At 42.1% G+C, this 12,641-nt stretch overlaps 1 protein-coding gene across 1 annotated transcript in view; it reads left to right on the forward strand.

The window, feature by feature from the left end:
- The first annotated feature begins 1,229 nt into the window (after window positions 1-1,229).
- Window positions 1,230-12,641, forward strand: part of LOC126481395 (RNA-binding protein Raly-like) — a 999,983-nt gene continuing 988,571 nt past the window's right edge. Inside the window, exon 1 of the mRNA XM_050105125.1 lies at window positions 1,230-1,431. The gene's annotated coding sequence lies outside the window, so the exon portion shown is untranslated. The remainder of the gene's footprint in view (window positions 1,432-12,641) is intronic.

The following is a 12,641-nucleotide window of genomic DNA, read 5'->3' on the forward strand; positions in this document are numbered from 1 at the left end:
ACTGCAGAGCCTTTAACCGCACGGCCACATCGGCCGACAATAAATTCCTACAATATTCCAAAAATAGTAAAGTCCTTTTTGACTCAGCCTGTATAAGCATTTATTCATTACGTTGAAACATTGTATCTAGAACATGTCAACCAATAAAACCATTTTTACAAGCGAGATACTGTTCAAAAATCAAACAGTAAGTGATTTATTCAAAAATTAAATATTTTCCCTTAATGCGTGTAATAATCTTCCAGTTGATAAATATCTAGCATTACAATTGTTCTAAAGTGGCCTATGTTCTTTCTCAGGTTTCTAACCATCTCCATACCAAATTCCACTGAAATCGGTTCAGCGGTTTGGTCGTGAAAAACGTAACAGGATGAGTCACTTTCGTGTTTGTAATATTAAGTATGGGCTATGGAAGAGATGTACATATTCATTGGTAGTGTAAGTAAAAACTCCGACTTCTACTCCCCTTGTCACAGATATTTGTTTTCCATGAATAAGTATAAATTCTAATGTGAAGTGCTTTTTGGACATGTGCATAACGAAACGAACCAAAACAACACAATTAGGCTTAACATATACGGGAAAAAAACACGCAACAAGGCAGCCATATTTTTATCACGCATCGAATACTATCCATGAGATAGGGAGGGAATTCCGAGCTACTAACAGATAGCACGACCTGGAGGAGAACTGATGTGATGCTTTCCTCGCATGTGGGAGGGAAGGGCTAGAACACAGACGGACAGAATTGCAGAGATTCTGCTGCAGGCGGCGGAGACGATATTCATCTGTCTGCACAGTGGCGGCGCGGCTGCTAGCAGGCAGCTGTGATGCTGCGGCACCGGCGGTAACAACTGTTGCACGCAGCGCGACCGCAGCGGCGGCGGTGGCAGCTGGTCGCAGCCTCCAGCCTCCGCCTCCAGGCGTGTCGCCCAAAGCTGATTACAGCCGACACGCCCGCCGGATTCTGCGCTGCGCTGAGACACGGGGCGAAGACTGCAGAGGTGGGGGTGGGGGCGGATGGGCACCGTAGCCGCCGCCGCGCCGCGCCGCGCCGCGTGGCGCCGCCAGAAACGGCGAGCGTCGCAGCGCCGGCCGCACGTGACAGGCGGAAGACGCGCCGACAGGCGAGCGCTACCCGAGCGCACCCGAGCGCCGGCGGAAACGCCCGAGGCGAACGCGCGTCGCCCGCGAGCCGCTCCGCCCAGCCAGTCTCGAACCGACCGCCGAGGCGAGAGGTCGCGCGGAAGCCGCTCCGCCTGCTGTGCGCTCACCCCGTCCTTTGAGGACAGGCCTCCGTTCCGTTGCGTAATTGGTCCTCTCTCTCTCTATCTGTCCCACCGACCGACGTATCATTACCCAGCTGCAGCTAGGTGCGTTCCACCTGCACCCGTCGGCGCCTGCGGTAGTCGACCATCGCCTTGCTGATTGGTGAGTTGCCCTCTATGGCCAACGGTAAACATACCGACAGTGAAGTGGATACACACCGACCAAGAAGAAAATGTAGCAAATCGGAATTAAATTGACCCATCATTTCAGAATTTGAGACATTAACTTATTGTTAATATCCACGTCACGAAACAAACGTTTAATGAGCCTAATGCTCAGCAGTGACTTAAAAAGAAGCAGAAATACATGAAATGGTATTCTGCCACAATGTCAACGAGTTTTTACAGCGTATCTGCTTCGTTATAGTGTAAAATCGTTCATGAACCCACTGTAATCTTATGCTGTTGCTAATACAACGTGGTCAAAATAAAACAGGCTGGGAAAATATGTGATGCACCGTAAGATAGGCAGTCCAACTTACATTGCCTGCACCTGGAGCGCATGATGTAATTTGGGTTGCCTATTTTCAGGTGTTTGTAGTCTTCTCCAGGGCAGCTCTGTTTTGCCACCCTCTTAAGAGTTTCATGTCACAATGTAATGAAATTAAAGGAACTTTACTATTTTAAGAATTGCAGAGATAGTAGTAACCTAAGCTACCCAGAAATGTGCTTTGTTCTAGTGTTGCAATCATCAGCTGAAGGGCACTGTGCTGCATTTTATGACGTGTTGTTCGACCTCCACCTTCTTATTCACCACATCGTTTTCTAATCTATGACCCCTATCTTTTAAAGTATATATCATCATTTCTTTTAGGATTGCATTTTTTATGGATCTAATGCAACCTTTGTAATTTTAATACAGTGTTGATTTTTTTTCAGCCATAAACCATTTTATCCAAGTTAACACTTTTAAGTAGAAGTATTATACTTAAAATGCATTTCTGATAGTTTACAAATACTGAGATAAACTTTATCAAAACTCGTCATGTAGAAGAGCTGTAAGTCACTTCCTTGTTGAAATGCTAGAAGTTTCGGTCAAACAAGAGACCACTCCCAACCATGAAGAACCACATGAGGAATGATCTGTCGTTTGGCCGATACTCCAAGTGTTTCAATAAAGAGCTGACATAAAGCTAGTATACCAAATCATAATTTCTTTTATTTAAAAGCTGTCCACCAGCACCTTCTCAAAATATTACCCAATAAAAACTGTTCATACTTGCTACCATTTATTATCCAGCATACCCTCACACCCCAATCCCTCGACCCGTATTTCCACATACCCGCAATATCGGCTTAATTAACATCAGCCATTGCGGCTAAATAATAATTTTTCGTAGCAGATGCTAGTAGCCTGCAACTTTCGTAAGGCATAATAAATCTGTCACACGTCTTCCGGCTGCATGTCAAAATATCCAGGAACTTCCACTGTTACATCAACATGCGCTAGTGTACAGCCCACATGATCGTGATCAAAAGAGCTCTCCACGGTAAATGTTGAGCACACTGAGCTCTTCTCGACGAAAGTTTTGTATTATTATTTAATACAGATGTTAAGAACTTTTTTCTGCATAATTTAAGATGATCAATTTGTGGAATGCATTTTATTCCGTACTGTTTCGTAATCCAGTATGCCATAAAATATTTTTTTGCGGATTGATGATGTCAATGAGGTTAATCAGTCCCTAAACTGTTTTACATTGCACTGTAAATATACGATGACATGTGATAACCACGCCATTACCAGTCTGTATCTAAAGTATTCCTTTGGTATAAGTTGTTGGAAAGATTACGTTAAAAACATTATTTACATGAAATTAAAAAGAAAATCGTTTATTTGCAGTGACTAGTTACGGATTTTTCACCACCACTTCGACAGAATTACAAATAAATTTTAATAAAATATTTCTCTTTCATACTGGAGGTTCATAAATTATTTCGGTTAATAGGTCTGAGTAGAAAACAGAGATAGAAATACATAAAAGTAGACCAAATTTCACAAGGGGTCCCACAAAGACCGTCCAAGCATAATAGAGTGGCCAGTTATCCAATGCTTTCTATGATTTACGTCACGATTTTGAATGCTTTGGCTTCTCTCCACTTTATAAAATCGAAATTTCCATCGAGTGCCGGAGGTTTATTGTATCGCCTTCTAAGATATTTGTTATCCGGAACTGCCTCGCTCTGACAGTACCGTTATGCACATTATATACGCAACTTTCTATACGAGAATATTGCTTTATGGAAGCTTGCTTATCGAATTTATGCTCCATTTCTTTGAATATATGCATTCATAACTAAATCCTGACGTTTCTTAATTACAAGGGAATTAGAATTACATTATTAATATAATAAATGTTGATTAAAGCAGCCATGACGTAATGAGAGTACGACACATTTACTGAAGGGAGTAAATACAGAATTAGAATCATATTGTATGTTATCAGATAAAGTCATCGATTCATCATTCACATTTACATAAAACAACGTACGTAACTATTGATTATAGCTAAGAATTCAGTACCTGGATAGCTTTTCTTGTACCTAACTTAGTATCGTCAAATATATTCCATAAAATTTTTAAAAAATTCTGCTGTGTTGCGTTACATTTCACAGACGCATAGTTTTTCGCTTTGATCTTTTGTTATTTTATGACGTCACGCACCGACAGGAATTGAAATACACTCGAATACATACTTGTAATCTAGTACAATGTTATAAGTTTGTTTTATAGCTCTTGATGGCACATTTCAGTTCAAAAACGGAGTTATCAACTGTATCCTCTTGTTTTTATTTCACTTTTATGTTTAAAACAGCATTGCCAGTTGCATTTTGAAGTGAATATAAACACTATGCCAAAAACAAACATTTGAAGGTAATGATATTTTTGTCAACTTTATACAACAGAGTATTAATTATAAACCACCTGATTTTATCAAACTAAACAAATGAGTACAAAGGACGTTCAAAAAGATACAATTGTAAGTTAATCTAACAACAATTTTGTCAACGTGAAGGTTAGTGCAACCACAGGCAGAAATTTTTCTGAAGCAAAGTGACTAGTGAAACTGCTTTTTATGCTGATACATAGACGAAGCTATGAAGCGACAGACTGCTGAAATAAGTGGTCGTATGTTTTCAGAGTAGCCATTAGTCTGCTGAAAAATTGTTCGGCTTAAATTCTATTTGACGAAGACTAAGTGCATTCCTCGTAATATGGACGTATTCCAAATCCACAGCGAACGCTGTAAACTTAAATTACTGGAGTTGTCTGAAAGAACCACAGTCCCTTCACGACAAATAGGAGATTTATATTGTGGAAATAAAAATGAATTTAGTGCTGCAGTAGATGCGAATGGGCAGTTAAAGCAAATACGAGAAGCAGAAAATGTATATCTGTAAAAACGTACGATTGTATTCCTTTTTAGAGAGAGAAGCATACGTAGAATATTCTTGCAGATGTGCTGCACTTTTGTTATCTGTGACATTTACATTATTATGATGTACGGTATAACATTATCTGCTTTCAGTGCGTGTGGAAGTGTGCGTCAAAACAACAGCAGATATAAACATAATAAAACTTTAATTTCTGGTACTTTTGTGTGGAGTCAGCTTGCTTATAAGTGAAAATGGCTGAGGTCCATTATTTATACCGTTTTATCATTGTATTTGTTTGTGAACAGGATTCCTGAGTTTTATTTAACAAATATAAATTTTTGTATATTTAAAATTACATTCGTAAAAGAGTTGCTCTCAGCTTTATTCGATTCTTGAATATTATTTTTCCCTTTACGAAAGTGTTTCTCGCTGAGACCTGACAGAGAATAATTAAAGGACAAATGTTTATCGCTTACTACATTCTCGCTCTCCGTTCATTAAAACTTCAGCATGGAGCCTGATGTTTTACTTTACTTTTGGATTACCCTCTCTATATGCAATACGTGTTGCAGTATCCACATATACCACTGAATGTTCTTGCAAAATTGTATTATTTTCCGAGCCGAAACCCCATTGATATGGCGCTATAAACATTGAGATGTGTGGAAAGCTAGTATTTGTTAAAGGAGAGCGCAAATTAAACGGAATACACACACCCAGTGTTGAATAATCAGGGCACTTGGTGGTTTCCAAAAAAATTTTAAGAATCTAAAGCGGTTTTATAGGTGATAATTCGATTTTTTAAAGAATCTTTTGTGTGAGGGAAGGGGGAAGGGAAGGCGTGAAAGGGAGAGGGAGGGGCTACTACTAATTATTAAGTTGTTCCAAGCGAACGAATACTCAGTAATAATAATCGTTAGTCCATGTCCGTATACGAATGTAGGCTTTCCCGGTGTATACAGCTGATGAAATCGTCTCGGGCTTCCATACGGGTAGCTGTGCCGAAAATCCACGACGTTTCGATGAGTGTCATTCTCATCTTCTGGCGAAGTGATCATCAACTTCGCCAGAAAATGATGAGAATGACATTCATCGAAACGTCGTGGATTTTCGACGCAGCTACCCGGATGGAAGCCCAAGAGGATTTCATCAATCCATGTCGTGTTACGCTGCTGCTCCCAGACGCGTTTGGGTTTTGTACCATTATCGCAAAACGTAACAGCACAGAAAGATCAGCGTAACTTCAGTAAGTACCAGAGGTGCCTAACAACGTAACACGGTCTACATAAAACTTCTTCAGTAAAGGTCTTGCGATCTAGTACAACCGAAACACGACACGGCACAGTAATTGTGTCGATTGCTATATCTTATCCAGTCCACTATAGTTGGGTTTGTTTTTCGTCACGCTTGTGGTGGTATTAAGATATAGAAAAATAGCAGCTCCACGAAACAGGAAGAATCAATATCAGACCAAGTGATAAAGAGAATAATAGTTCATAATTCATAAGAATGAGGTACTTCTTTATATTCTATCCGGTGACCTCGTTTTACTAATTAATTAAACATGAATCCAGAGCGTAAATTTGCAATTTTTCACTTATGCTGACCACCTCCACATTTGGAAGGAACTTTAACAGCCACATTCCGATAGCCCGGGTACTGAACGCTGATCGTCACCATTAATATTGTAACATTTACCCGGTAAGCTTACATATTGCACCTGTAGTGAAATGGAAGTTCCGGCTATTGCAGTGGCGTAATTAGAGCTATCAGCCTAAGACCAGATGCTCAAAGTTGTACACAGATGCAGGTCAGTTTCCCTGTTCCCTTCCGTCGACTTCGGTGGCCGAAATTCTCAAAAGATAGCGATTTTCGATCACCACCAGGAAATTACCGTGCCATACGTATGCGGCCGTTCACAACACAAACGGTTACACTTGTAATGGTGCTGCGGCTGCGAGGCATGGACTGTTGACGGGAAGCATCGACTGTTGACGAATGTTGTCGCATTGTGTTCAGCAGTGAATTGTGTTTCTGCATTGTCCCGGACGACCATCGTCGGCGAATATGACACTGACCTGGGGAGACGCCCCACTCTTTCAATGCTTTGGATTGGCGGTGGCTAATCCTTGAATCATGATGTGGAAAGTCATGGTGCGGAGACCCATTCGGTATGACTTTAAATGGTAGTGATTTTGGGAACTCGGAAGGCACAAAGATACTGCAAGGATGTCCTGCGTCCGCACGTGTTATCTATCATTTGACAGTATTGTGGTGCCATTTTTCAACAGGAAAATGCTCGTCCACGTATCTCTTGTGTCTTTAAGAAATGTCTGCGTAATGTTGAGGTATTCCCGTTGCAGAAGGATCCCGAGATCTGTAGTGACAAATCGAACGTAGGACCAGCTGGGTCGTTTACTTCGTCCCGGATGTAATATTAATTTTGCTGATTGTGCTATTTTTATAACATCTTTTGCTTTGCGCTGTAGAATGAAATCACTGCTCTAATGTGGCCAGTGGTTTCTAATTTTTAAAATGAACCTTTTGTTGTTCGATGTAGCTGGTGTGCTCCATATAGCTTTTCCCAAGTTTCCGAAAACAGTTGTAGTGTTCATGTGTCAACCGTTCCCTTGTGCTAGGGGATGTTCAGAAGATATACAGCTAACGGCAGTAGACTAAAGCCGATGGCCTAAACTTACCGCTTCAGGTGACGTGCAGAATATCGCCTAAAAGCTAAGCGTAGTGGTTTACATGGTCAGTCACAAGGAGCTTATGTTGAGTTCACATAACATTCGTCATAATTGCTATGAAGTTTTTCTTTTATTAATGTCTTCACTCATAAATTTTTGTAACGGTATGAAAATACTGCACTACTTAAGTCTGGTCAAGGTTTACCAAATGTAATCTCTTCTGTAAATGGTGAAGATGAGATAATTATTATTGTGGGAATAACAGTATCATCACTAACGTGTAGTTTATCAATGCACTGTTTACATTATTTGGATCCTACATGAGAAACATAATTTTACGTAGTGTTCGGTGGTATATTTCGTGAAATCAACACAAAAAACTCGTTCGGTAACTGCATGACAACGTAGTTTCTGTAATTCGCTGATTTAAATGGGTCCCTTCCTATATTTGCACCTTCAATGATGTTTGATTAAATTTATGGCATAACGTGTCCTATTGAACAGATATAAGTCGAGTAACTCATTGGGTCATTAAGGTGACACTGAGTTAACGAATATGTTTCGATGATAGCACTTCGCATGCCAATAAATTGCTTCATTTTTGTGCTTTATACAGTTGTATATGTTTAACTAGATTCTTATTTATTCTGAAATTGTGTAAGTCGTGTTTCCTTTTCTGCTGAACGATTCAGAATATATTGCTTTTGGTGAATAACACTTTCACTGTTTTATTGTCGGTCGATACGCATTGATGGAAGCCAAAGTGTATCCCTATGACATAGTTTATCGTCAATAAAGAACTCAGTTGCTTTCGTAATTTTGTTAGCTGTTGCTATTATATGGCGTAACTCGTAGGGAATTTACCTAAAACGAACTTCAGTGTTTCATGAATTACAAAGACAGTAACCCAAGACACTATGCAGTGTGTTCTGTTCCAGTGCCGCTTTTTGAACTGCTGATCACTGTATTCTCCTTTACAATGTACTGCCAGCCCTTCATCTTTTAATTTAGCATAGATTTTCGTTTATCTTTCGGTTAGACATAATGAACATACCTACATATTTATTTTCTTCAGAGACTTAACTTCCATTATATGTTCCTTCGTTAAGATCTGCGGCTCTCTAGAGTCCTGTACGGTTTTAGTTTGATATTTTTTCAATGATGGTACGCTAAACAATTCAGAGCATTTTGTAAGCTGTAATACATACTGAAAAGGAAATGAAATATGTAAGCGGGACAAAGACTACAAATTGAATCGTGGTCCGATAGTTTACAAGTACATTTATGTTTGACTAAAATAGACGATAAAATATGTGCAAGTGAGTAGTGTTCAAAAATTATGCTTGATCTGCAAATGAAAGGGCTCAATTCGTAAACTGGTGTCAGAAGAATGACAGAACAAGTAAAGTTTTTTTTTATGAAAAGATGCCCAATACACAATGTTGTCGAAAAGATGTTACTAAGAAAGCTCGTAAACGAAAGATAATCTTTTAATTAACAAAATTATAAGAAAACTTATATTTTAACTGTGGACTCGGTTACTCTTAAGTGCCACACAAACTTGGAGATCTGCAGGCTAATTTTCGACACGGTGGCTGAAGAGATCTGCTAAACCCAGAAGCTAGAGAGACGTAGGTTGCAGCTGACAGATTTCACTTTGCATCACTAATGCGTCTCAGGCAGCTTCGTAAGTGGTGGATGTCTATATCAGTAACAATTATTTGCATTGAGCCACTTGAATAGTATCTGATAAAATTCAACTATTTGCTTCTAGTGATAATGCTGTCATTGTCAGGGGCAACACAAGCGTAGCTTGGGCTTAGGGATTGTACGTGATTTATTTTTTCAAAATCGGATCACGAAAAATATATTTATAAATGTCATAAGGCTGTATGTATGTATGTTTCACATGTCCTCAGAAACTACTGGACTGATATCACCTACTGTCCGGAAAGAGTCACTTAGGCGGTAAAAACCACCTACACTATGTGATCAAAAGTATCCGGACACCTGGCTGAGAATGACTTACAAGTTCGTGGCGCCCTCCATCGGTAATGGAATTTAACATGGAGTTGGCCCACCCTTAGCCTTGATGACAGCTTCCACTCTCGCAGGCGTACATTCAATCATGTGCACGAAGGTTTCTTGGGGTATGGCAGCACATTCTTCACGGAGTGCTGCACTGAGGAGAGGTATCGATGTCAGTCGGTCAGGCCTGGCACGAAGTCGACGTTCCAAAATATCCCAAAGGTGTTCTGTAGGACTCAGATCAGGACTCTGTGCAGGCCAGTCAATTACAGGGACGTTATTGTCGTGTAACCACTCCGCCACAGCCCGTGCATTATGAACAGGTTCTCTTTCGTGTTGAATGATGCAATCGCCATCCCCAAATTGCCCTTCAACAGTGGGAAGCATGAAGGTGCTTAAAACATCATTGTAGGCCTGTGCTGTGAGAGTGCCACGCAAAACAACAAGGTTTGCAAACCTCTTCCATGAAAAACACGACCACACCATAAGACCACCGCCTCCAAATCTTACTGTTGGCACTACACACGCTGGCAGATGACGTTCACCGGGCATCCACCATACCCACACCCTGCCATCGAATCGCCACATTGTGTACCGTGATTATCACTCCACACAATGTTTTTCCACTGTTCAATCGTCCAATGTTTACTCTCCTTTCACCAAGCGAGGCGTCGTTTGGCATTTACCGGTGTGATGCGTGGCTTATGAGTAGTTACTCGACCATGGAATCCCAGTTTTCTCACCTCCTGCCTAACTGCCATAATACTTGCGGTGGATGCTGATGCACTTTGGAATTCCTGTGTGTCCATCAGGACTAGGAAACGCAGAGAGTGTATGTTTCACGCAATATCAGTACAGCCTCTGGCAAACAAAGGAGTGTCAAAGGTTGAGGTCGGCGTTGGGAATGGGACTCAAACACGAAGAACGGCGAGAGAACAACAATAGTTGTTATTGTCAAGTGCCAGCGGGTACATACACTGAAGACCAAAGGAAACTGGTACACCTGCCGAATACTCGTATCTTATAGGGTCTACTCTAGAGTGCAGAAGTGCCGCAACACGACGTAGCATGGACTCGCTAATGTCTGAACAAGTGCTGGAGGGAATTGACACCATCAGTTCTGCAGGGCTGTCCATTAATTTGTAAGAGTACAAGGGGAAGGAGATCTCTTCTGAACAGCACGTTGCAACGCATCCCATATAGCTCAATAATGTTCAAATCTGGAGTGTTGGGCGGCCAGTACAAGTTTATAAGCTCAGAAGAGTGTTCCTGGAGCCATTCTCTAGTAATTCTGGAATTGTGGGATGTCGCATTGTGCTGCTAGAATAGCCCAAGTCTGTCGAAATTCACAAGGGACAATAATGGATTAAGGTGCTCAGACAGGATGCTTACATACATGTAACCTGTCAAAGTCGTATCTAGACGTATCAAGGGTCCTATATCACTTCAACTGCACACGTCCCACATAATTACAGAGCCTCCACCAGCTTGAACAGTCCCCTGCTGACATGCAGGGCCCAGGGCTCTGAGCACTATGGGAGGTCATCAGACCCCTAGAACGTAGAACTACTTAAAGCTAACTAAGTACATCACACACATCCATGCCAGAGGCAGGATTCGAACCTGCAACCGTAGCGGTCACGCGGCTCCAGACTGAAGCGCCTAGAACCGCTCCGCCATCCCGGCCGGCGCCCATGGAATCATGAGGTTGTCTCCATACCCATGCATCAGATCGATACAATTTGAAACGAGACTCGTCTGACCAGATAACATGTTTCCAGTCATCAAAAGTCCAGTGTCGATACTTATGGGCCCAGGCGAGGCGTAAAGCTCTGTGTCGTGCAGCTATCAAGAGTACACGAGTGGTCCTTCGGCTCCAAAGGCACATATCGATGATGTTTTGTTGAATGGCTCGCACGCTGAAACTTGTTGACGGCCCAGCATTAAAAACGGCAGCAATTTGCGGAAGGATTGCACTTCTGTCACGTTGACCGATTCTCTACAACCGTCGTTTGTCCCCTTCCTGCAGGATATTTTTCCGGCCGCAGCGTTGTCGGAGATTTGATGTTTTACCGGATTCAGGATAATTAGGGTACGCTCGTGAAATGGTCGTGCGGGAAATTCCCCACATCATCGTTGTCTCGGAAATGCTGTGTCCCATCGCTCGTTCGTTGACTATAACACCACGTTCATATCTTGATAACCAGCCATTGTAGCAGCAGTAACCAATTAAGAACTGCAACAGGCGCAAGTCTGATATAGGCGTTGCCGACCGAAAGTCATATTCTACCTGTTTACATACCCCCGTATTTGAATGCGTATGAATATACCAGCTTCTTTGGCGCTTCAGTGTACAACAGCCGAAGTTACAGCACCCGAAGAAGGCGTCTGGTTCGGTCGTCAAAATATTGCGCATCAGGCGGAAACAACTACTCGGCAGGACACACTCAGTATCACTATTGACATTGATGATGGCTTGAAGAGAGGTTGTTAGGTGAACGCCAACGAAAGTAATACAAGGATAGACGGCCGGAGTGGCCGTGCGGTTCTAGGCACTACAGTCTGGAACCGAGCGACCGCTGCGGTCGCAGGTTCGAATCCTGCCTCCGGCATAGACGTGTGTGATGTCCTTAGGTTAGTTAGGTTTAATTAGTTCTAAGTTATAGGCGACTGATGAACTCAGAAGTTAAGTCGCATAGTGCTCAGAGCCATTTGAATCAATACAAGGACAATGGATTTTAGTCGAAAGAAATCAGCAATAACCTGTATGAATGCACTGTCTGGATTCGAAAATGGGTCAGAACGTTGTTGATTCGACTCCTGAGCCACGTTGGCCCACAGCTGTGGTAGCTGGTCCTTCATCTTCTGAACACTGGCACTGGGACGCTGGTGACGTCCGAGCTTGTCCTGCATACGTTATTTCGGGAACAGATGTGGGTATTTTTCTCGCCCAGGGAGTTCCTCAACGTCACACAGTGGTAGAGACACTCGCTATGTGCACGCGAGGACTGCACTGTTCAAAAACTAGCACGAACACGTGAGGACACAGAATTTCCGTGACATCCCGTTGTGCTGTCAGAATTCACTCAGTCGCTGCCAGCCGTGACGTGCATCCATTACCGTTGGCTCCCTAAACCATGTCCCCAGAAGCGCCTGTCCAAGACAACGGAAGAATACGACCCCTCCCCAGGTCACCGCCACACTGGCCGACAATGGT

Source organism: Schistocerca serialis, chromosome 5, assembly GCF_023864345.2.
Source record: "Schistocerca serialis cubense isolate TAMUIC-IGC-003099 chromosome 5, iqSchSeri2.2, whole genome shotgun sequence".
Taxonomy (NCBI): Eukaryota; Metazoa; Arthropoda; class Insecta; order Orthoptera; family Acrididae; genus Schistocerca; species Schistocerca serialis.